The sequence below is a fragment of the Mauremys reevesii genome, linkage group 7 (assembly GCF_016161935.1).
Source record: "Mauremys reevesii isolate NIE-2019 linkage group 7, ASM1616193v1, whole genome shotgun sequence".
NCBI classification, from domain to species: Eukaryota; Metazoa; Chordata; order Testudines; family Geoemydidae; genus Mauremys; species Mauremys reevesii.
In genome coordinates, this window is record NC_052629.1 from 55,820,924 (window position 1) to 55,845,727 (window position 24,804).

At 41.7% G+C, this 24,804-nt stretch overlaps 1 long non-coding RNA gene across 2 annotated transcripts in view; it reads right to left on the minus strand.

The window, feature by feature from the left end:
• LOC120369093 overlaps window positions 1–23,763 on the minus strand; it is an 88,036-nt gene extending 64,273 nt beyond the window's left edge. For both annotated transcript variants that reach the window (XR_005582925.1, XR_005582926.1), the window contains exon 1: window positions 23,694–23,763. This is a non-coding gene — a long non-coding RNA (uncharacterized LOC120369093). The remainder of the gene's footprint in view (window positions 1–23,693) is intronic.
• Between the last annotated feature and the right edge of the window lie 1,041 nt (window positions 23,764–24,804).

Here is a 24,804-nt window from a genome sequence, read left to right on the forward strand (position 1 = left end):
TGTTCCCCTGCTTGTAAGCTGGCTTTATCTGAGAGTCATTACAAGCTCATCTTGGCAGTGGGCAGTCTGGGTGAGGTGTGATTGTTAGTGGTTTGGTGAGTGACTGGTACATGTTGTGGCACAGAGTTTGGATTGCGTGCATACCAACTAAGTTACAGCCTAACTATTTTTGTAACCCTCATTCACCTACCCTCCTCTTTCCTCATCTATTGTTCATAGATCATTTGCTGTGTCATGTCTGCCATATATAAGCTCACCAGGACATTAGGAGCCAACCTCTGTTCTGCAGAGGGCCCACCATACTGTAGGCATTATAAATATTAATGATCTGGTGGTCTAGTTACTGGAGTGGGAACCTGGCCCTGTGACATTCCACCCCAGGGCTCACATTGCCTTGCTGCGTGACCTCATACAAGTCACTTCTCTCCATAGGAGAGATTCTGCTCCCATTTATACCAGTGTACATTACCACAGCCAAGATTCACAGGGCCTACAGAAAGACAGCGTGGCCCTACAATGAATGAGCTCATGCTTTCTCCTGACCTTGTTCTTTTTCCCTTCCACTCTCACGCCCACTGACACCCCCACTTAACTCCAACACAGATTCCCCTTCCTCAACACATTCTACCACAGAGAAAGGCAAAAGACTTGCCAACCCAGGTCACCTGCATTTACTTTCATACAACTTCTGAAAGCCCAGGTAATTTGGAGGTAAGGAACCACAGGACAGACAAGGGAATTTTTCACTTCTCTTCCTTCCCCCAAAAGCCTAGGAGTGGGATATCTGCTGGGAACACATTCCCTTGAGATGGGAGTTATATACATGCTGAAGAGAAGCAAGTGTCCAGCCCTGGAAAAGCACTCTTCCAGCCATCTTGCAGCCACTGTCTCTGGTCTCATGTTAGTCTGTAGTGCTTATTTCCCAGTTCTTCATGTACCTACAGGAATAGCTCCAACAGAAGCACCAACCTCATGGCCCACTCCCAAGACTGGGTCCAGAACTACCATGACCCAGTTGAAGCCTGCTGGTATATTCCATTGTCTTTAAGTGAGTTACTCCAAGTTTACATTAGCAAAACGGAGCAGAGTTTGGCCTGTTTCCATCTCAGCTTCTCCATGCATAAAATAGGGGTTAACTGCAACATAGCTAATGAGCATAAAGTGCTTTGACAATGTCTGCTGAGATTTTTCAAAGGGAATTGGAAATTGCAGTCTGTAAATGTCAGACCATTGCTAAGTATCATTATTAGTTTTCACCTACTCGAAAAAGGCCTTTGGTCAAAATGGCCTTGCCAGGACTGAATGTGACTAATGTCACATGCTTATTGATCCTTGCTAATAAAAATCATGACAATCCATACTACTATTATTTCTGAAGCAGGTGCATGTGCACACATGAATTACTTAGGCGCTTTGCAACATAACACTTCCTAAAACATTACTGTTTTGGAGGCAGGCTGATATTCAAAGGAACAAGGGGAAACATTCAGAATATATGCAACATATAACTCATCTTTACTTGTTGTATTCAATCTGTCAATTTACCGGCAACCAATGTAAAGAATGCACAATGGGTGCACTATGCTCAGGATTACTCAAACCACTGAGCAAAGGTGCTGCTGAGTTCTGAACAAGCTGTAAGTAGTACAGCTGGAAGCCCTACTGAAAGGGAATTGCAATAAATCTAGTGTCCCAGGTTATGGGGAAGACGTCTCGCTGTTGCAAGGTCATCATGGGATAAGAAAAAGGTGTATAATGTGCAAACTGTACAACTGGACACATTTTCACACCACATCCATTATACTGGTCTTTCTAGAGAATGCACATGGTCAAGAGGGTGACTAACTCCCTATGACAAGTAGTGTGACAAAGAAGAGGCCTTCTCATACTGATGACCTCTAGAGTCACAAGAGCAGGAATTCACACAAGGAAGACTTCTATCAGTGAAGTCTACTCTTTCACACCTCTAGATTTATGTATTCATAATGCCACCTACTGTTTGTAGCACTTGCATATGTCCTATCATTAGATTGTAAGCTTCTCAGGGCAGGGAACATGTGTCTACCTACATGTTCTGGAAGGCACCTAGGCTACCATGGGCACTCTATTACCTCTACCCACAGCAAGGCTAATATTATTGGGCTGAGAACAAGATTGCCATTTGGATGCATCAGAGCTACGCTATGTAAGCAATTATCCAGAGTAGAGACTGAACTCCACAGGGTAGGAAATATGAGATGTGTATTATGAAAATACCCACATTGATCATTTCTGAACGTGGCATAGACTCTCTCTAGAGCAATGTTTCCCAAACTTGGGATGCCGCTTGTGTAGGGAAAGCCCCTGGCACACTGGGCCGGTTTGTTTACCTGCCATGTCCACAGGTTCGGCCGATCACGGCTCCAGGCCAATGGGAACTGCTAGAAGCAGCAGCCAGTACGTCCCTTGGCCCATGCGGCTTCCAGCAGCTCCCATTGGCCTGGAACAGCAAACTGTGGCCGGTGGGAGCCACAATCGGCCCAACCTGCGGACATGGCAGGTAAACAAACCGGCCCGGCGTGCCAGGGGCTTTCCCTACACAAGTGGCATCCCAAGTTTGGAAAACATTGCTCTAGAGGCTTCCTGTGTATTGAATACTGTGAAACTGAACTGCCATGTTTTACTTCCCAAGGTAACGAAATTTAATTGTCTATCACCACCTGACTGCCCTCCATTTAGACCTAAAAGGAAGCAGTCTCAGCTCTCAAGCATGTCTGGGACCCAGACTGGAATGTACCCAGGATACTATTGAGGTCTACAGGCATGTGAAAGTGAACAGCAAAAAAACAACACACAACACACACACACAGAGAGCTCTATCATCTTTCCCAAAAGGGAGAAATCTGAGACATGGCTGTAACTGTCAGGCAGTCCAGCATCAAGAGATGGTTTCTTGCAGAGACGGTAGACCTCTATGTTTAAGAATGGTCAGCATCCAGCCCTCAATAATACATTGATAATACAGCACAGCGAAATCCTTCAGCAACCAAGGTGAGTGAGGGTAACAGACACATGTGGTGCATCTTCTCTTCCTCCTCCTCACCTGCAGATTCAGCCACAGTCAAGCCCTTAATGTACAACTTACTTCTGCTCCAGGTTATTAGCAATTTTAGGAGAGTGCATGAAATGCTGCAGAGATGTGTGTGTAAAATAATGACTATGACAGCAAAATATATATATGGGTATAGCTCAGACGCGGCTACTTTGCAAGCTACCACAGACAAGTACCAGGATTACAGAAGGGAAAGAGTCTGTATACCAATCAGCCTAGGTGAATCTTGGAACAGAAAACTGTGCACACAGGGCACCCTTAACTGCTTTGTAGGAGTTCCATTTTATTTGGATGTGAAGTGCTGTGCATACTCTAAAGGGAATATATGAAAGACACTGATGAACCTTGGCTAAGGCTGCTAACATTCCAGAACAAAAGCAATTTTGAAAGGGTGACTACTTTTTCCAAATATTTCCAGCCCCCCGCAAACTACACCAACCTGGGATCAGGACAGGCAATGCTCAATTCTGAACCAGTGACAAACAGAAGGCCAGATAGCTTGTGACCCAACTGGGTTAGAAACATGAGCTTGAGACCATTTACAACTAGTTCAACCAGCTCAAGGCTATGAAGAAAAGCCATCAGTAAGGCCCCAATCCTGCAAGCACTTACATGACCCAGTAGTCTCTTGCCTTCAATGGCACTATGCAGGGCTACAAAAATACTTGTGTGTAAGAATTTGTGGGATCAGGGACAAGATTTGTAAACATTTCTAAAATAGTATTTCCCTCCCCCCCCCATAAAATGCGTCATGTGTACAGCACACGATGGGGTGAGCTGTGTGCACTACAGCCATCCCAAACCCATGCCAATAAAGCCTGTTTGTCATGCCATTACGTGCTCTGCTTGCACAAATGAAATAGCCTTTAAATAGGAAACACTAATCATAGGAAATACAAGCAAAATAGATTTCACTGGGAAACAAAGCTCTGTCCTAGTAACAAAAAGAAATGGACTTTCAGCTGGAGTGATGAAAATAACCTTGCTCCCTTTTAATGTTTCTTTTGCCCTCGATTCTTAAAGTGGTACCACAGCCTCCAGTAACGACTCAAGCTTGAGAAATGTGTAGAATGCATCATTGTGATATTAACAAAAAAGGGCATCCCTTGTGGTAAAACAGCTCTACCTGGATGATTAGCTCAATGGTGCCACCTGCTGAGCAAAATGATAAGTCACTGAGCGCAGAAAAGTCCGACCGGTTCATTCATACAGTGTCTCATTTTACAGAGTCTGCATTGTTCGTTGTTGTAGCTCTGCTCCTAGTCCTGCTTTGCATAATATACTGCAGTAAGTATATTGTCTTCCTTTGGTCAGCTTTTTCCTTTGCATAAGTGCAAAGAGGAAGAACACAAACTCGAAATGAATGTGACTAAGTTGCCTAGAAGTTATTGGGGACTGAGGGGGAGCAAGGTTCTTTTGGATTTAGAAGGCTGTGTGTTGGCCATCTGCTCCTTCCTCAGATTACAATGGAGGGTTCAAGTGATCTATATATCATTATTTATTTATTGTTAATATGGGATCCTCTCTTAGTTTATTCAGGCTTCTGTCATCTTGTATTAGTACATGCCAGTGGCTCCAGGAATAGTATCAGAGGGGTAGCCATGTTAGTCTGGTTCTGTAGAAGCAGCAAAGAATCCTGTGGCACCTTATAGACTAACAGACATTTTGCAGCATGAGCTTTCATGGGTGAATACCCACTTCTTCGGATGCAAGTGGGTATTCACCCACGAAAGCTCAAGCTCTTCTTGCATCCGAAGAAGTGGGTATTCACCCACGAAAGCTCATGCTGCAAAACGTCTGTTAGTCTATAAGGTGCCACAGGATTCTTTGCTGCTCCAGGAATAGTCTCTCTTCCTTCAGAGCTAATGCAGCCAACTTCCAAGCTGAGGGAGACTGCAGTATGCACAAAGGCAGAAAGAGGAAGGGAAGCAGACAAAGCCCAGAGTTTCCCCGCTCAAGCTCAGAAAACTGAAAAGATTGAAGTCTGTGCTGAATAAAAGATCTCTCTCACTAGGCCAATGTTTCTGTTTTTATATCAGAAAGGCTCATTGCTCAAAACTCCATTCAGCTTCCAGACTGGGTAACAAACCTTTCTAATCTTCAGGACAATGTTTAGATTCAAGGTCAGATGGGAGGACCGGGGGGGGGGGGAATACAGAGCTAAATCCTGCCTTGAGTTGGGTGGGTGCACTGGGTGCAATGTAAAGAAAAGACTACAGAGCTTTATCCACCTTCATAGCAACACAAGAACAGGTAAGAATGCCTTCCCATCCCAGCACTCTTCTGAGCACCAGGAAGGTCCCAGCTATCAATCCTTGCACATCACAAGGAGACATGGTGTGTTATTTATAGGGTGTGGTCAGCCCCCACACCATTTGTGTATATATTGCACTTTGTGGCACATTAGCAGGGTTGCATCCTGCTCCTTAATGTGTGCTGCCCTGGGACAGCAGGCTAGTTCAGGGACCCACTGCATGGTCGTCATTGCTTTTCTTCTCACAGAACCTCCTCCTTGTGGAGGAGAGTTTCAAAGCAGTACAGGGGAATTAGCCACACTTATTTTAAATGAAGATGGTCTGTGGCCAAAATGTTCTGCGCTGCTTTGAAAACCATAACCCAAGAAAGGAAGAGCAGGGCTATATACAAAATCATATTATGTGTTTTCACAGTATGTACCATAGTGGGAACAATACTCTCTGAATAAGCCTCTCTATTAAATACTCTAATTCAGGATAACCTGAAGAGAAGCCCAAGGACAAATGCAGCCCACAGCATTCTGCAACATCCAGACTTATTCTTATTTGGACGTGCAGCTGGTAGTGATCTTGATCCATACATTCAGAGATTTCAAGTCCAGAAGGGACCATTATATCATCTAGTCTCACCTCCTGTACACTACAAACCATAGAATTTCATCCAGTTACCGCTCTATTGAGCTCATAACTCAAACCCAAGTTGCCTCCATGTAGTCTTATTTCAGATGAGTAAAGGATCAGGAATTCACTCCTTCTCAACTGCAGCCTAGCAGGGCTAAATTCATCCCTCATCCAATTCTGTTACACCAGAGATTAGTTTAGTCCAGGACAAGATGTCCATGAAGGTTTAAAACTGCCCAATCACAAGATCAGTCAATACAGTAATTGCTCTGATCCATTCTACTACATATTAGTTGGATTTCCCAATACAACCCACATTCTCACTAGGAAAATGAAAGCTGCTATGAACACCTGTGATGTCTTGATCTTTTTCCAAGTGGTATGATGCGGCATCCTGAAATCAAAATCACCAGAAAGGAAATTTTCCCTCATGGCATTTTAAATTTACATTTTTAATGTCTTCCCACTATTCTTCTAGGAGTGTGTCAACAACATAAAAAAGTCACACACAAAAAAAAGGGATACATGGAAACAATGGCTATTACGGTGACTGCATTCCCTCCATGACACATTCATAGATAGTGGGGTGGATTTAAATCACCAACCTGCTCTAATAACCATGTTTTTTCTTCTGAAACAAAGCCAGAGTAATCAATTTTTGTATGATGGAGGATGAATCACAGCGCTAGCAGGTCCTGTGGAATCTAGTGTGCTAACTGATGGTATTCAGTGACTAGTAGATTGTATTGGAACATCCCAATCCTCTACCTGCCAAATTTCTGCAGTAGAACATCTCTGATCATAAACGCCAAGTGATAGAGGACAGGGTATATGGGAATATTACACGTCAGAGGATTAGGGTGTTTTTGTAGATATTCTGAATTTTCTTTTGGGGACATTTACAAAAGACTTAAAAATGCAGTTGTTCCCTGCTGTTGCAAGCACATTCTTCTAATGAAGAAAGAACATGCAGGGCCTCTTCTATCCTGTCTCGTAGTCTTTTTCCATCTCTCAAACATACACAGAACTGTGATGATATATTGAAAACAAGTATCTTTTCTGGCACATCAACTGAAATACCCAATACCAAAGATGTTCCCCTCTGTACAAATTTCATTGAGTAGTATTTACCTTTTGCCTACCCATAATTCCCCTATTAATTTCCAGTGCAGAGGGTAGTGGTTTGTAATTCTTCTCCATGTGACCTTGCTAGCACAGATGCTCAAATTTAACTTTGCATGTGCAAGTGTGTGCACAACTGAATGTGAATTGTGCATGGGTGTCAACCCTAATCTCTATACGGAATAAGCAGTTTACTTAACTATTAAACCAGAATAACTATCATATTCCTCACTAGATATGGTTGCAGCAGGTTGGTGAATTCGACTTATGCCTTGTGCCAATTGCTCACTGAAGTGGAGCTAGGTTCCCTCCCAGTGTGCTCACACGTTCTAATGCATAATTTAAGTGGGGTTGTCCATGTAGAGGTCATCTGAACATTTTCAAATTAAAAAAATAAAAATAAGCTAAAGCCGTGTGTCGATTTTGCCAAAACTAGTTTGACTTTCCTTATAAAAACAGAGTTGTGGGCTAGGACACATTCCAAGAAAGAGTGGCTTTCATAACCTAATCAGGCTTCCCTAGTTGGTTGGTCTCCAGCTTGTAAGTATCACAGAGATTACAGCCAGAAGCAGAAAGAAAAAGATTGTCCAAAATAGGAAAACAGAGTTATCATGAGCAGATTATGGAAAGGAATTCTCTCACCACTAGTTTTTTAATGTCTTTATTTTTGTTATACAGGCAGTCCTCTGACTTAAGACACAATTAGTTCCTGAAAATTGCATCGCAGGTCAAAATGTCATAACTCAGAACTACAATCCACTCCCTTGTGGGACCGAGCGTCATAAAGTCAAAGCCAATTGTCGGAAGTTGAAACATGGTGTCAATTCAGAAACATCTTAAGTGCCACTTGTCAGAAAGTCGAGGACTGCCTGTAATTGTACAGTGTATAATGTGAATGTGATTAGAGTTAAACTTTGTTTAAATTTAAGGCCTTGTTAATTGGCAAAAATAATGGCAGCGTCAATGCCCTGAGTCGTCTTGTTATTGGAAAGGTTTCACTACTGATAGGTCAAGTGACATTGTGGGGAGAGCCTCATGCAGTTTTCCAAGATAACCTCTTTTGCCTCTGGAGGCAGGCACAAGGAATAAAATGTTCCCCTCAAGGAATTTTAGCTGTGCATTTTGGTGAAATGTGAGCTATTTGAGCAAAGTCATGGACGTTTCTGTTTTTTTAGCTACTTGAACATTAGTTTCGAGGAAACAGAGGGAGAAAGAAAGCAAATGCATACGGTATCATTGCCTTGACAATGTGAAATCAGACACATGCTCTATCATCCATTTCCACAGCAATCATCCAGAAAAAAAAATCAAAGCACGACTAGCCATAGGTGATCCTGGTTGTGTTCAGAACTGGTTGTGTTCAGAACACTTGAAAAATATCAAGTAATTAATCTTTACCCCACCCTATCAGGGGCTCAGTAAGTATTAGTACTTTTCCCACTTTTCAGGTGGGGAATTGAAGCATAAAGCATTACTGATATGACAGAGGAATCAATATTAGAGCTGGGATTAAAAATCATAAGATTGCTATGCACTCCTGAAAATTAGACTCAATGTCTCAAGGTTGGCACCTAAACTCTTTGGTTAGACTTTAGACTCTTGGCCAATTACATTTATTGTTCTCAGCACTATACAAACACAGGAGTCTAAAGGAGCCAAATTCAATGGAATTGCACCAGAGATAAATTTGGCCCATCATCCCTGCTCACCTCCATACAAGTCTAAATCAGACTCAGATAATGCAATTCAAATTTTTAGATGCTAATCCAGTTGTGAAGCAAACCTCCAACTTGCTAAAGATGTACCTACTACTACTGTCTTACCATTGAGATTACATCATGTTGCCTTTGGAGTGTCATTGAGTGCTGCGCCTGATCAGATAGCAGTTTAGTAGCCAAGAAGCATTCCTTTGACACAGCTACTAATGATTGCAAGAAGGAAGGAATTCGAAGAAAATCAAACCAAAACTATTAGAGGCCCTGAAAACAGCAAGTCAAGACTTTCCTTCTACTTTGTCTGCAAAGCCAGACCTACAGTATATGCTGTTCAGATACATTCTGACACTCTTTATAAAAAGGAAGAATAACCCCTTAAATCTGATAAAGAATTTATCAGGCTGAGGAGCATGTACACACTAAATCTGCATTAAATCAGCAAAGCTCAGTCCAAGTAGAGAGAGCCAAATAGAGTTCTTGAGATAGCAAGAACTTTCATTTTCTTCTGGTAATAAGAAATCTATAAGGGAGTGCTATTTAAACAGAAGAGTCCTATCAAATTTACTAGAGAATGGCTTCCTTTCAATAGGCAGTTTGAATCATCCTGTGAATTTGAGAGAATTTGAGAGGATGGTCAAAAAAAGTTAATAAGTTTTCTGAATGGCAAAACTCCCAGTGACTTCAATGGCATTAAATGTCACTCTAGGTTTTAAGAAAATTTCTTTAGAACCTTATTGATTCAATCCTTAGGAAATTCTATAGGTCTTCCTCATGAGTGCTATTAGAAGTGATTTTAATAAAATGGATTAAAATTAAGATTTCAACATTATGCTGGATAGGTAAAATTCACTTGTAATGTGGAATTCAGTGCCACTTAAACACATGGCGGAGGGGGGGGGAGAAGCAGTAGCAGCCACTTTGCCATCTTACAAGTTGTACTAATCATCCTGCAGCCTGTCCAGAAGTTGGAAATATCATCCATCCCCTCTGTAGTTCAATTGCTTTGGCTTTATGTAGCAAGGGTGCACAATGTCTTATTTGTATTAGTTGCCAATATCGTTTATTCAGAAGATTGCTTCTGAATACTGTCAGAGTCCCAGAATTTTCAATGAGGGATTATAAATTACATCTACAAGCTTCCACTGCATATGAAGTTAATCAATGCAGAGTAAAAGGGAACATGTTATCAGCCAAATTATTCTTAGCACATATATAGATGACAAAAAGCTACCAAGTCAAAGTTGCTAAAGATGGATTTCTCCCTTCAAGCCACTGTGTTTAGGGTTTGTTGGGGAGGAGAGGGTATGTACACATTCATGTTCTAAAGCAAGTCTATTTTATTTTGTTTGCCCTACACTGAGCATGTGTCTCTCTCTTTCAATGTGTGTGTTTGATTTTTAGCAAGTGTTGAGAAGTTAAAATAATGTGCAGCTTTTCTCTGAATCAGGAATTGACACTTGCTAATTGCTTGCTCATTCATTTCTGCATTACTAAAAGGACACTGGTTTTGTTTCACTGGAAAAAAATAAACTGAAATGTCCAACTAACCCTCTAGTTTGCTTCTTTGGCATGCCTGCAAAGTAGAGTATATAACAAATTATTAACTTCATCAATGAGCAAGAGGTTTCCTAATCTGCCTTCAATGCTGGTGACCTCATTTTGTCAGGTGCCAAAAGAGATTCCTGTTGGCAAGAGCAAGTTGTGGAGGGTTTGCAGGAAATACTATAATATAGAAAAAGACTCAGTTGTGTGGGAAACCAGATGTGCAGGGACCCCTGAAAGCTAGTTAAGGGTCCTGACCTTCCAAGCATCAGTGATAGGACAAAATGGAAGGGCAGCTTGCAATGGAGCTGAAACTTTAAAGTAAATAGGGAAGAAGCTTTCGCACTTTTGGGGGTGGTATCCCTGGAATGGAGATGCCTTCACAACAAGAGCATGTGCTGCAAGAACATGGGATCCCAGAAGTCTGTGGGGTTCCATGTACCTCTGCATGTGGTACATGTATCCAGTTGGCCCTACTCCAAACACCTGCACAGTGCTAGGAAGGAAGCACCAAGGCTATGTCAGTGTTTAACTTTCAAAAATTATACTTGTATAAGAAAAATAGGTTAAATTCCTTAAGGTGTCCTTTGAGTAATAGATGCTTTTTCCAGTGCTTTCACATCAGCTGAGCCCAGCATAACATACACCATGAAAATATTTAAAATGAGTATCTCCACAATTTCCCAATTCACTAACCACAAAATTAACCAGAGGGCTGTTGAGTGTTATTAGTCTATAGGCATCATTCCGGATGATTACTCATTTGGTTCAAAATGATGCTCAGCAAGGTGTAAGAAACAGTCTGTGGAACTACAGTATGCTAAAGAACAGAGCTGCCACTTTTTATATTAATCCAATAGTGGGGACATCACACACACCTCATTTCCTTTCTGTATTAAACACTAATACTGTTCTCCAGGTTATACATTCCCCCCCACCCCCACCCCCCAGTTAATTTTATGAACATCCCAGTTTCAGTTTCATTCTCAGGAAACATGCTCATTCTCATAACAGGAAAATTGAGAGAGACATATGACTGGCTATGCATGAGTGTTTGCAATTTGCACATGTATCTGTTGTGCTTGCTCATACGCACACCATGGAAGGTTGAGTGGACGTGCATATCTTAGTACTGGCAACCCTGGCATCCACCCTTAAACCTAGCTTGTCGCCAAATTGCTGAGAGTTGGGGACACTTTGGTCTCATTCTTAAAAACACTGTCCCTTGAGTAGTAAACTGTTTGTCGCAGCAATACGTCATCTTTGTTCCCTGTTGAAACGCCAGTTCTATTAAAGCTACTTCTTTTGGAGGCTTTTTTGTTCAAAACACTACAAAAATGGAGTTGAATTACCCTTATATTAAATTCTATAGGAATTTTTCATGCAGTGGTAGCTATTCTATAGGCTTTTTTTGAACATGTAGAATTTAATGGAAAGTTATGTGCCTGCTATAGAATTCTGTAGAATAGATCAAAACAGCTGTAGGATGATTATATAAAGTTTGAGTGTAAATTCTATAGCACTTTTTAAAGTTTCCATTGAGCCCTTTTAGTTTCAACATTATTAAATCCTAGCGTACTTTTCCAGATGTGGATACCAGAAATGATTAAGCAGGATTCCTAGCTGAAGCCTACAGAGAACTCAGCTTTAAAAAAAGTCAATACACTGGCCTAGATCCTCAAAAGGTACTTGGTGCCTCAATCCTATTGATTTCCATGAGAGTTAGGCACCTAAATACATTGTGGATCTGGAGCTGTGGCCCATGACTATTTATTTTTGGAGCACCAGCTTCAATAAGAGTACAGCTATCTGGTTACAGCCCATAGTAGAAATAACACTTTCCACTTTATACTCACACCCCTCTAGTTGGAATTGGCTTCTACAATCACATTCTATTCATGTTTGATAGTAAATTGCTCTTTGTATAAGAAAATGAAATACAAATGGTCCGGCAGGTTAGCTAGACTTCCCAGCATTACTTCATTTTTTGGAATTGATGAGCCTCAGCTATTAGCATACACAAATACATACACTTTACCAACAATTACTATTTGAATGAAGTTGTCTAATTGCAATTAGACATGACAGAGTGAATTTGGTGTGATAACTTCCTTCCCCTTCAGGCTTGTGATTAACAGCTTGATTGGTGTGAATTAAGAAAAAAAGACCTGACGGACTGTGCAGCAGTGAGCATTGAATAATCCCTTCCAGCTGCATTAAAAGAACCACCTTGAAATCAATGGGAGTTGAGGGCACCCAGTGTCAAATAGGAGGGTGCATATATGCTGCTTTCCCACATTGCATCCAGGGATGTTTCTACCTTGGAAGTACTAACATTCCTTTACCATCGACACTCCCAGGCACCAAGCCTGGACCACATCGGACAGGTTCTTTTTTCCATATTCAGGGCATTTAGCAACACAAATGGTTAATGCAGCCCCTGGCTAGGTTGGTAATAGAGTCAAGTGAATGCTGTGCACCTAAGATGTACACTAGTTGGCACTACGTAATAATGTGCTGAAGTGTCTTATTTTCATTATAAACCATGTGTTTGAGTGGTTTCAGAGTAGCAGTCGTATTAGTCTGTATCCACAAAAAGAACAGGAGTACGTGTGGCACCTTAAAGAATAAATTTATTGGAGCATAAGCTTTCGTGGGCTACAGCCCACTTCATCGGATGCATGGAGTGGAAAATACAGTAGGAAGACACACACACACACAACCATGAAACAATGGGTGTTACCATACACACTAATGAGAGTGATCAGTTAAGGTGAGCTATTACCAGCAGGAGAGAGAAAAATTGTAGTGGTAATCAAAATGGTCCATTTGCAGCAGTTGACAAGAAGTTGTGAGGAACAGCGTGGGGGAGGGGAATAAAATGGGGAAATAGTTTTACTTTGTGTTTGAGTGTTATTCTGGAGGTCCCGGCTATTTCATGGGTTCCCCCATTAGGAAGTATATTCTCCATTATACTTGACACCATGCAAGGCACTGCATTTAGCCGTATGGAGTGGAAATCCATCAACCTCATGAAGAAACTTGCACAAATACAGACGGATATCATCTTCCTTTCCAAATGTAAACAGATGGACATCATACCTAATGGACTAAAGGTAAAAAATCCACTGCTATCTACATACTACACAGACCACAGTGAGAGATTATGCCATACTCTATCAAAGAAACTGAGGAACCACCTGATCAGCATCCTATACAGCAAACAGGAAAACATCAAAAAAGAGCTCTCCAACCTGGAAACTCTCATCAATAACCCAACTTCCATACAAACAGACTTCACTAAAATAAGACAGGAGATCTACATTACTCACTTCACCTCTCTACAAAGGAAAAAGGACTGTAAACTGTCTAAACTCCTACCTGCCACATGGGGCCACAACCGTGGTACCCCTAACCCACCCAGCAATATTGTCAATCTATCCAACCACACACTCAGCCCAGAAGAACAGTCTGTCCTATCTCGGGGACTCTTTCTGCCCTGCCACCCCCACCAACATGATACAGTTCTGCGGCGATCTGGAAGCCTACTTTTGCCATCTCCGACTCAAAGAATACTTCCAGGACAACACTGAACAGCGCACTGATACACAGTTACCCTCCCACCAACAGCACAAGAAGAAGAACTCCACATGGACTCCTCCTGAGGGTCGAAATGACAGTCTGGACCTATACATTGAATGCTTCTGCCGACGTGCACAGGCAGAAATTGTGGAAAAACAACATCGCTTGCCTCACAACCTAAGTCGTGCAGAACGCAATGCCATCCACAGCCTCAGAAACCATCCTGACATTATAATCAAAGAGGCTGATAAAGGAGGTGCTGTTGTCATCATGAATAGGTCTGACTACCAAAAGGAGGCTGCAGACAACTCTCCAATACCAAATTTTACAGGCTACTTCCCTCAGATCCCACTGAGGAATACACTAAGAAACTGCACCATCTACTCAGGACACTCCCTACACTAACACCGGAACAAATCAACATACCCTTAGAGCCTCGACCAGGGTTATTCTATCTACTACCCAAAATCCACAAACCCGGAAATCCTGGACGCCCCATCATCTCGGGCATTGGCACTCTCACTGAAGGACTGTCTGGATATGTGGACTCTCTACTCAGACCCTATGCCACCAGCACTCCCAGCTATCTCCATGACACCACTGATTTCCTGAGGAAACTACAATGCATTAGTGACCTTCCAGAAAACACCATCCTAGACACCATGGATGTAGAGGCTCTCTACACAAACATCCCACACACTGATGGAATACAAGCTGTCAGGAACAGTATCCCTGATGATGCCACAGCACAACTGGTTGCTGAGCTCTGTGCCTTTATCCTCACACAAAACTATTTCAAATTTAATGACAATATATATCTCCAGATCAGTGGCACCGCTATGGGAACCCACATGGCCCCACAATATGCCAATATTTTTATGGCCGACCTGGAACAACGCTTCCTCAGCTCCCGTCCACTCACGCCCCTTCTCTACCTACGCTACATTGATGACATCATCATCTGGACCCATGGGAAGGAGACTCTGGAAAAATTCCACCACGATTTCAACAGCTTCCACCCCACCATCAACCTCAGCCTGGACCAATCTACACGGGAGGTCCACTTCCTAGACACCACGGTGCAAATAAGAGATGGTCACATTAACACCACCCTATACCAAAAACCTACCGACCGCTATGCCTACCTTCATGCCTCCAGCTTCCATCCCGGACACACCACAAGATCCATTGTCTACAGCCAAGCACTGAGGTACAACCGTATCTGCTCTAACCCCGCAGACAGAGACCAACACCTAGAAAATCTCCACCAAGCATTCTCAAGACTACAGTACCCACAAGAGGAAATAAGGAAACATCAGCAGAGCCAGACGTGTACCCAGAAGCCTCCTACTGCAAGACAAACCCAAGAAAGAAACCAACAGGACTCCACTGGCCATCACATACAGTCCCCAGCTAAAACCCCTCCAACGCATCATCAGGGATCTACAACCCATCCTGGACAATGATCCTTCACTTTCACAGGCCTTGGGTGGCAGGCCAGTCCTCGCCCACAGACAACCTGCCAACCTGAAGCATATTCTCACCAGTAACTGCACACCACACCATAGTAACTCTAGCTCAGGAACCAATCCATGCAACAAACCTCGATGCCAACTCTGCCCACATATCTACACCAGCAACACCATCACAGGACCTAACCAGATCAGCCACACCATCACTGGTTCATTCACCTGCACATCCACTAATGTAATATATGCCATCATATGCCAGCAATGCCCCTCTGCTATGTACATCGGTCAAACTGGACAGTCTCTAAGGAAAAGGATAAATGGACACAAATCAGACATTAGGAATGGCAATATACAAAAACCTGTAGGAGAACAGTTCAACATCCCTGGCCACACAATAGCAGATCTTAAGGTGGCCATCCTGCAGCAAAAAAACTTTAGGACCAGACTTCAAAGAGAAACTGCTGAGCTCCAGTTCATCTGCAAATTTGACACCATCAGCTCAGGATTAAATAAAGACTGTGAATGGCTTGCCAATTACAGAACCAGTTTCTCCTCCCTTGGTTTTCACACCTCAACTGCTAGAACAGGGCCTCATCCTCCCTGATTGATCTAACCTCGTTATCTCTAGCTTGCTTCTTGCTTGCTTATATATACACCTGTCCCTGGAAATTTCCACTACTTGCATCCGAAGAAGTGGGTATTCACCCACGAAAGCTCATGCTGCAAAATGTCTGTTCATCTATAAGGTGCCACAGGATTCTTTGCTGCTTCTCCATTATAAAATGAACCAAAGTCGAGTGTATTAAACAATTCCTGATTATTCACCCAGAATGAAATTAATCCATTGATCAGGACTATGTATTTGAAGGGGGCGGGGGGTGTGGAAATGCCAGTATAGAATTTCAAAGCACTGTCATTTCTTTCCTTCTCACTGAGCAGAGCACTAACAGGGCCTTGATCAGTGTGTTACTAGCTCACTGTCAGGGCTGTCAAGATATCTGGCAGGTCCTGGAGGAAGGTTATTTTGACTGTCAGCTTTCCCCAAACATGGACTGTAAATATGATGGTCATTTCAAACTACTGAAACAAACTGAGACCAGCAGTTTCACTGAAGATTGTTTTCCTTGAAGGCAGCTATGCACAGTGAGGTGCATTCCTCTTCCAATACTATAGCTCCAGCTAGAATCTCATTGTTGTCTATGTCGTCTTTTAAGGTCATCTAATTATAGATGTTTATTGATTACACCATAAATATTGCAGGCCAGATTTACTTAAATGCTCCAGCTTCTTCATGTAAAGCAGTCAGATCATACTGGTAAGACTAGCTGTACATCTGTAGAGATTCCTGTGCAAAATCCAGGAAGATACAACTCTACAGTGGCAAATGAAGAGAACATGCAAAGGTAAAGCTTGGTGCACAGCAGCAGCTCTCTGCAGGATTGGGGCAATGGAGAAGTCAGGTGAGTGGTGGAGAGATGCACACATACAGACACACAGGGGTTGTCTGTAAGGATTGAGCCAAGGACCACCACACGTAAAAGCATAAGCCTCTACTGTTTGCTCAATCTACCTACCTTAAAGGTAGTAGTAGACTCAAAGCTCTTTACCTGGTCCAGCCATGAGAGGGGGTGAAGGTACCACACGCTCGCTGTATGGGTTACACACAGTACAAGTTCGTAGTGGAAGCAAGGATGACTAATCAAGTTCCCACAGTTCTGTGCTCAGCTTCAAGTTGCTCAAAGTCTCTCTGAGCAATTTAATTATCCCTGCCATTATACCCAGCCACTAAAAGATCTATCAAATTCCCAGGGGACAAGGAAACAAAGTCTCATGCAATATTTAAAACAGAAATATCTAATTAAAACATCCATAAAAAAATCTACTTAGCAAAGCTAAGAAACCAATTGAAGCCTTTAGTTTTTTCTTCTTTTAAATCACCATATGATCTTTCCTAGATATAGGGCAATTGTTATATGGGTATTGGGATGCTCCTCTTACTTATAATAGGCTATATACTGGTGTAATTCAATTGACTAATTGTTATTCCTGATTTACAGTAAAGTACTTATTCCAGTAGAAAAGGTCATAGATTTAAGCACCTCACACTAATATATTTACCCTTACCCTGTGAGGTAGAAAAAGTGACATTATGCTATCTTACAGATGGGGAACTGAGGCACAGTGCAACTCCCTTAGTCTCTCTCAGGGTCACAAAGGAAGTATGAATTCTCTGCTCTGCCACACATAGGGTCTCCGGAGTCCCAGGCTAGCATCCTGACCATCCTCTCACTGGTGTAACTGAGAGGAAAAGTCAGGCCTGTATTCCTAATGAAGTTGGCATTAGTATGAACTAAAAATGAAGCTAGATGCATGTATTATACACTATAGTAGGCAATCAGCAAAGTTCTCAAGTTAATAATGTTTTGTGATTGACTACTAAGTACTAACAGTGTCCATCTGAAGAAAAAAGTGATAATCAGCTTAGATACAATTCTGAGAATGAGCCTCCTACTTATTTAGATTAATAAAAATTGCCTATGTGAAATAGGAGCTATTACAATCATGATAGACAATCACCCAAAACCACATGAAAATAAAATGCTACCCTTCAATTCATAACCCACCTTAGCCAATTAATCCCCCTTATTCTTCACCAGGGAAGATCAGGTGAAAGACTGTACTTTCAGCATTACTCTGTGGTCAACAAATCTGTGCTCTGTCAGGCCTTCTCACTAACCACCACACACACGGCTTCAAGTAGCCTCCCATTCCATTCCAGCCACAGTGTATAAAAGAGTAAGCAGCTCCCTTCACCAAAACAGCCACAGTAGTATGAGGATCGTAAGGTCTAAAGTTTTCACCACTAAAGCCCTAAATGATTTTAGAACTCAAGGCTAGCTTCTTAAACTGCACTATTTGGAAGCTGATGCCGATCACAGGTATAGAATAGGGCTTCTGCTAGAGATACTATTTAACATGACATTCTACAACAAATGGTGCTCAGGAATGGCTCATTACTGAGAATCATCTCTTAGAGCTAATTGATGCTTATTAAAAAGGACCACGAGAAACTATTCTATCTACAATCTCATATGATTTCTCTCCAGAAATAATTCCGCCTCAAGCAGATATTCAGCATAGAAAATTTCAGCCCAAACAGTTAAAAGTTGGCAAAGTTATAAGCAACTGAAAACAGCAACTTACAAAAGGGGAAGAAGAATCAGATAGTAAGGATTTTTTTTTTGATGAACCATTTCCCCCTCTACATATACACAAAAGAAAGTACTGATTCAGCCAAACCAAAATTATTTTTGAAACTGGCTCAGTTTGACAAATCTCTTGACCCAACAAAACTTCGGAAAAAAGTTTCAAAATTGTCAAAGTGTCCCATTGACTTTTTTTAATTGGAAAAATTGAGCTGAAATGACTTTTCATTTTGAAAATGGACAAACTTAAAATTAAAATATTTTAAAAAGAATAAAGGTTGAAATCAAAAGGAAAAATATTTCAATTGACCTGATCCAATAAAAAACCCAGATTCAATTCATGAACGTTTTTCAGATTTTTATTTCTCATTCTAATTTGAGAAGGTTTTTTTGGTTTTTTTTTTATCATCTCCTCAAAAATCAGATCGGGGTGGGATATGGGAAAACTGTTTCCCCACCAAGCTCTCCTTAAAAATAGATGGTGGCACATGCCTTGCCTATGATATTTACTGCCTCCTTTCTTAGTAAGGAACTAATAGATAAGCGTCAATAACTCATTCTTGGATATTCTAAATCTTGATTCAATGCTAAAGATTAAGATGTGCCAATTATAAAGACAGGCATTGAAGGCTGGATCCAAAGCTCACTGAAGTTAATGGCAGGCCTCCCGCTGGTTTTGAACAATGCCCTTTGGGTGCACTTCAGCTGTAGTGTGGAGGGCTGACTCGAGGCCCTCCATAACACTTGTCCCTTACATTGTTACTGTGCAGTGGGACCACCTCACTGTGTGAAATCCTAGCCCCACTGAAGCCAGTGAGAGTTTTGCCAGGAGCCAGCTTGCGTACATAGGAAGGCCTCTGCTCACCTTTGCACCTGGAGAAGAATAGGTTTAGAAAGGTTGATATGTACAGGAATTTTTGGGCTGACCTGGCAGTTATGGCTCTCCTATGTAGATCCAGTGTCCTTAACACCTGCATAGGGGTTATAGATCAGCAACAGCTATTGATCCATTGTTCATGGTGTATAACAAATGGAGAAGTATGAGCTGCAGCCCCATTGCATGGCCATGCAATGGGAGGGGCTACATGCCTGTTTAAGTGCACTTTTTCCTCAAGACACCTGTAGATTTATCTGTGACCAGTTAAACTATGCTAGGAGTCACTTCTATAGGAAACTTTAATTTTGAGGTTTGATAAACGTGGAGTTTCAGGCAGCAAAATTTATCAACTTGAATGCATCATACTCCTCTTCCAACGTTATGATGATGTTTGCCACTCAGCCAAAGTAAATAAACCCCTCTGGCTGTAAGAATCAGTTATTGTTTGATAGTATAACTGGAAGAGCTCCAATTTCCAAAATGTTAGAATGACTTTTCTTAAAGTTAACAGCCAGATGAAAGACCACATGTTGAGTTCTCTCCCCCCCCCCCCAAAAAGGCAACAAACAAACTTTGAAGAAATGTGCGTTTCTCAGAATGTCCTCTGCCTAGTACTAAAAGCAGGAATGGGACTTTTGAAGTGTGAATCAGTATTTATCAGAACTATTATCTTGCTTTCTTTTTTAAATTAATTTCCGTTTGACTGACTATTCTGAAATGAAAATAATGTGTTATTTCCCAACTAGTTGCGAGTTACATGACTACACACTTTACTTTTAAGCAACAATTAAACTTAATTTTCTTGCTTAAGTGCTTTTTTAAAATAAAAACACAAGTGTTCAATTTCCAGATAAACAGGATCCCCACAGCTTACAAAAAAGAAAAATATGGCATGTGAATTCTGTTTAGCTTAGTATGCACATTGGTGTTGGTGAAAGTTCATGGGGCCAGATGCTGAGCTGGTGTAAATGATCATAGCTCTGTTGACTTCAAAGTGAAATGACAATTCACACCAGCTCAGAATCTGCTTCCATGTATTTTGTTGTAAGAATCTCACCCAATACTTGGTTTATCAGGTTTGTCACATCAAAACACTAGTTAGTTCCAGATGCCTGTTTTGGATTCTACAGAGTTTGCCTTCATTAGTTATTGCAAAATAAATCATATTAGAGGGCCGGTCCAGCTCCCTTATATTGGGACTATCCAGTCCTACCTGCCCCATCTCCACCCCTCAGGGCCTTCCAGTAAAAAAAGGACTTTTCCCAGATGGAGGTCTCCTCTGTGCTGCTCTCACGCCTGTAGCCAAGGACTTCTACAAAGTTAAAAGACTAATACTTTTAATAAAGGGTCAATCCTTATCCCATAGTCACCTTGGTTCCCTTCACAGTGGGCTACATTTTCACCCTTCCCTGAAGCCCAAGTGGCCCTGTGTGGCTGCTAGGGGGATTTACTGAGACAGAAGGGAAAAGGAAGCCTTCTCCCCTGAGCCACAGAGCTAAAGGGGCAGAACCACTCCATGAGCTGCTACTGCACCACACTGAGCAGCATCTGTGCCCCCATTCCATGCAGGGTAATGGCTGGTGGACCCACATAGCAGAAGATCCACTGGCCTCACCCGGCTTTTCATCTTGTCCACACAGGTCTCCTTAACCTCACTGAGTGAAGACTTGGAAGGAGCCACCATGTGATGATTCTTTGTGGCATAACTAGATGGGTCCCAGAAATCCTATTTCCCTGCGCAGCTAACGCACCATAGTCCTGCTACATCTGGATTCCACTGTGACCAAGTTGGTGGGGGCAGGATTTTACACACTGTGCACATGTTTTTGTCTCAAGGGCACGCATGTGTACTGGGGGCAAATGAAGGAACAGATTGTCCAATGAGCCTAGTAACATTTTTATCCCTGCTTTACACAGGGGTATGTGACTACACAAGGCAGTGGAGAATCAGGCCCCTGTATTTTAATTCAAGGCATAACCAGAATAAATTGCTTGGCACTTAGGTAGAACAAAAGATAAAGGTGATTAATAGCTGAGTGGACGTGTACCAGGGTTGAGAGTGTGCTGCTAGAATAATGAACAGCATTGTATACACTAGCTATACTGCCCTTTAAGCACAAGATTCTAATTCCTTCTTGAAGAGGCATTGCTTGGAAAGGTAAGTAATCTCATTTTCTGACATGAGTGAAGGAAAGATTATGAAGAAAATCCCATAAAGTTATGTAAATGTAATTACATGCAGGCTAATATGATTTCAACAGTCAACTATCAGGTAAGTTCCACAACCTGTAATAATGTTCCCTTTCCCATATTAAAAAAATGAAAAGTGAGTTATTCTCCAAGAGTAGTATTGTTGTTCTGTGGTCTGGATCACCTTTCACTGAGGCCAAAAGATAAAACTCTTTGATAGATCTGTATAAGTGTTTACATACACACATGCAGGCCAGTATCACTTATGTTGTAAGAAATGTGATTTTGCAATGAAAACATCTCTACAAATTGTATTATTTGTTATCACAGTTTTCTGCCTTCTGATCCAGAAAAGCCAACTCCTTGCACCTTATAAAAAGTTTTCTAAAATTCCATTTAGATTCCTATTCCATGAAGCATTCAAGTTATAGTGGTCATAACCTACTCCGTGTGTGTTTATTTTTTCTTGTACTGGATTGTTATCACTTGGGCCTTTACACTGTGAGTGCTCTGAGACAGGGAGCTGTTACATTGTCAGCATCAACTGCCTAGCGCTGTGTCCATTTATGGTGCTTTGCAGTATGAATGATAAAGAATAGTTGATCAATTTTCCATAAATACCACTCTTGAAGTTTGATATTGCAAATTAAGAGTTGATCTATTTTATGTTTTGCTTGTTGGTTTATTTTAAAAATAATCCCATTAGGAGAGCTGTCGAGTAACAGCCCAGCTCTTATTTGCTATATGAAAGAAGCAGTTCAAATGCAATGCAATATTTCCAGATAGACCTTGTAAAAGACATTATGATCATTGCTGCTCAAAGTTAAATTTACATTAAATCAACTGGGCTACAATGCAAGTTGCTGTTAGGCTTCTGAAGCCGATGGAATCCAAGACTGATTCTGGATTCCTCCCCATTTAATTACCTGCATTATATGACAAAAACAGCTTTTAATGTTGAATTTCCATAGAAATGCCAATGCTGTATAATTTGTCTCTAATGATATTTTGAAAAAAATACCCACAATTTTCTTAATTAGTAAATGTGATTAATAAAGCAGTGTTACTCAAGCCATTATCTCTAAAAGTTAGCCTTGGCAACATTGCAATGTTTTATGAAAAAATACACTCCAATGATTTTGCTCCGCTTAGCAATCACAGTGCTCCCTGAAGTAAATGACTAAGGCCAACAGACATGCATCCACAAACACTCTCTTATCCTCCCTTGAGCATCTGATGAGTCTTCTCCATCATAATGCAGGTCAGAGGAGCTTTCTTCCTCCTCTGTGCTACATTGCTAATCAGCCCTCCAATTACTCCCTTGATTGAGACTTAATGAGCACAATCTTTCTCAGTTAGAGACCTCTGGCTCAGCAAGGACTACAAGTTAAAAAAACAAACAAACAAGGAGCCTTGTTTTTAGCAAATTCTCAAGGTAAAATTCCCATGTTGCTGACATAGCGTCAAGTGGGCAGAGGATGGTGGGAATGGGCAGATCTCTGGAGCAGTAAATTATATTTGTGACTCAGTATTTCTGAGTGCCAGTAAGTTTCCAAGAGCCATAACTGAATTCTACATGGCACTACAGAATCTTCCTGCATAGTTTTTAAAAGGAGCAATTGTTTGGTGCTCCATTAATAATTACAGTATTCTCTTTGGTTTAAGGATAAGTCAGTTAAAGTAGTTTTAGGAGAGAAGAGAAAACTATCTACCAAGCCTCTAAAGTACAGCTTCCCTTAATAATAAAAGAACTGAAAGAGATCTCTCAAACAGGAATTCAGCCTGTCATTGGGATGCTCCACTCACCACTGGCCTGGCACGGCACTTCCTCCTGCTCACCCTGGGGAGTGGCTCTCAAGGCTGACACCCCTAACCACAGTTTGCATGCCATCATTCTTCCTTGGACTGCTTCCTACTCTCTGGTGGTGGTGGTGCTGACTTCTCTCTCTCTCTCGCGCGCGCTGAGTGTACCAGCTCCAAGAACCCATCTCCCTCTTTCCAGAGGATGACTACCACCTACCTTCCTGTAGCCTTTCCCAGCAGACCCCAATCACTCCTGCCACTCCCCCCAGGAAATGACTGGCCTTTCCCAACAATCAATCACTCTGTGGTCTGCTACTTAGCTTTATAGGCTCTGCCTGTTTCTGCACAGGTGAGTCTGTTCCTAATCAGTCTCCTACACCCTGGCTCCTGCTCCAGGTGCAGCCTGTGGAGTTAGTTGGCCTACCCAGCCACCTTAACTCCACTCAGTCCTGTGTGGGGTCAGAATAAGTTTATACGCAGTGGCTTGTATATCAGATCATACAGTGAGATACAAATATATAACCACAAATAAGCATTGGAGGGTGAGATCTCTTAAGAAGAAGATTGCCCCTTTTGCTTTTATTTAGCTGTCCTTTGTTTCCTTAAAATGTATGTGGTTATCCTAATCCATGAATGGCTCTCAAACAAGTCCATTCTGTTCTGCTGCCTGGCTTCAATTCTAAGAGGCTCACCACGTACAAACCAAGACAGCTGGAAATTATTAAAATGTCATGTTTCAAGCTGACTAACTGCCTGCTTGTCTACTTATTAGAAAGGAATGATAGAGCAAAATTACTGGCATTTCAATACTCAGGCCTCTGTCAAGAGATTTCTAAAACAGACTGGAAGAAACTACTGCATGGGTCAGAGACTTTAATTTTTATTCAATAAAAATAATTTCCTTTCTAAAGTGAGGAATTCCTAGTTCCCAGATTAGCATCTGAGTGCTTTTTTGGAGGATTTGTTCATTATACCTTAGAATGGGGTCACCAGGACTTCAACAGTGACACAATTAGCTAAGAAGGATTCTATGCCTGCTCAAGTTTAGTATATGCTGAAAGGAAATACCTTTTACTTAATATATATCTGCCAAGCCCTGAGGAGTGTCAAATAGTAAGTGTCCAGATGAACTGAAAATGCAACCTGCTTTACTCTGTATTTCAAAAAGTATTCATTAGCTATTTATGGAGAGTCATGCATACTTGTCAAATCTTGGCAAGATGCTGCAGCATTTTGGCGTGGTGTTTGGTGTTCCTTCTCCTTCTATAGGGAGAAAAGATGGGTGCTGAAACTGCATTTTATAAAATTGAACCAGCGCAAGGAATTCT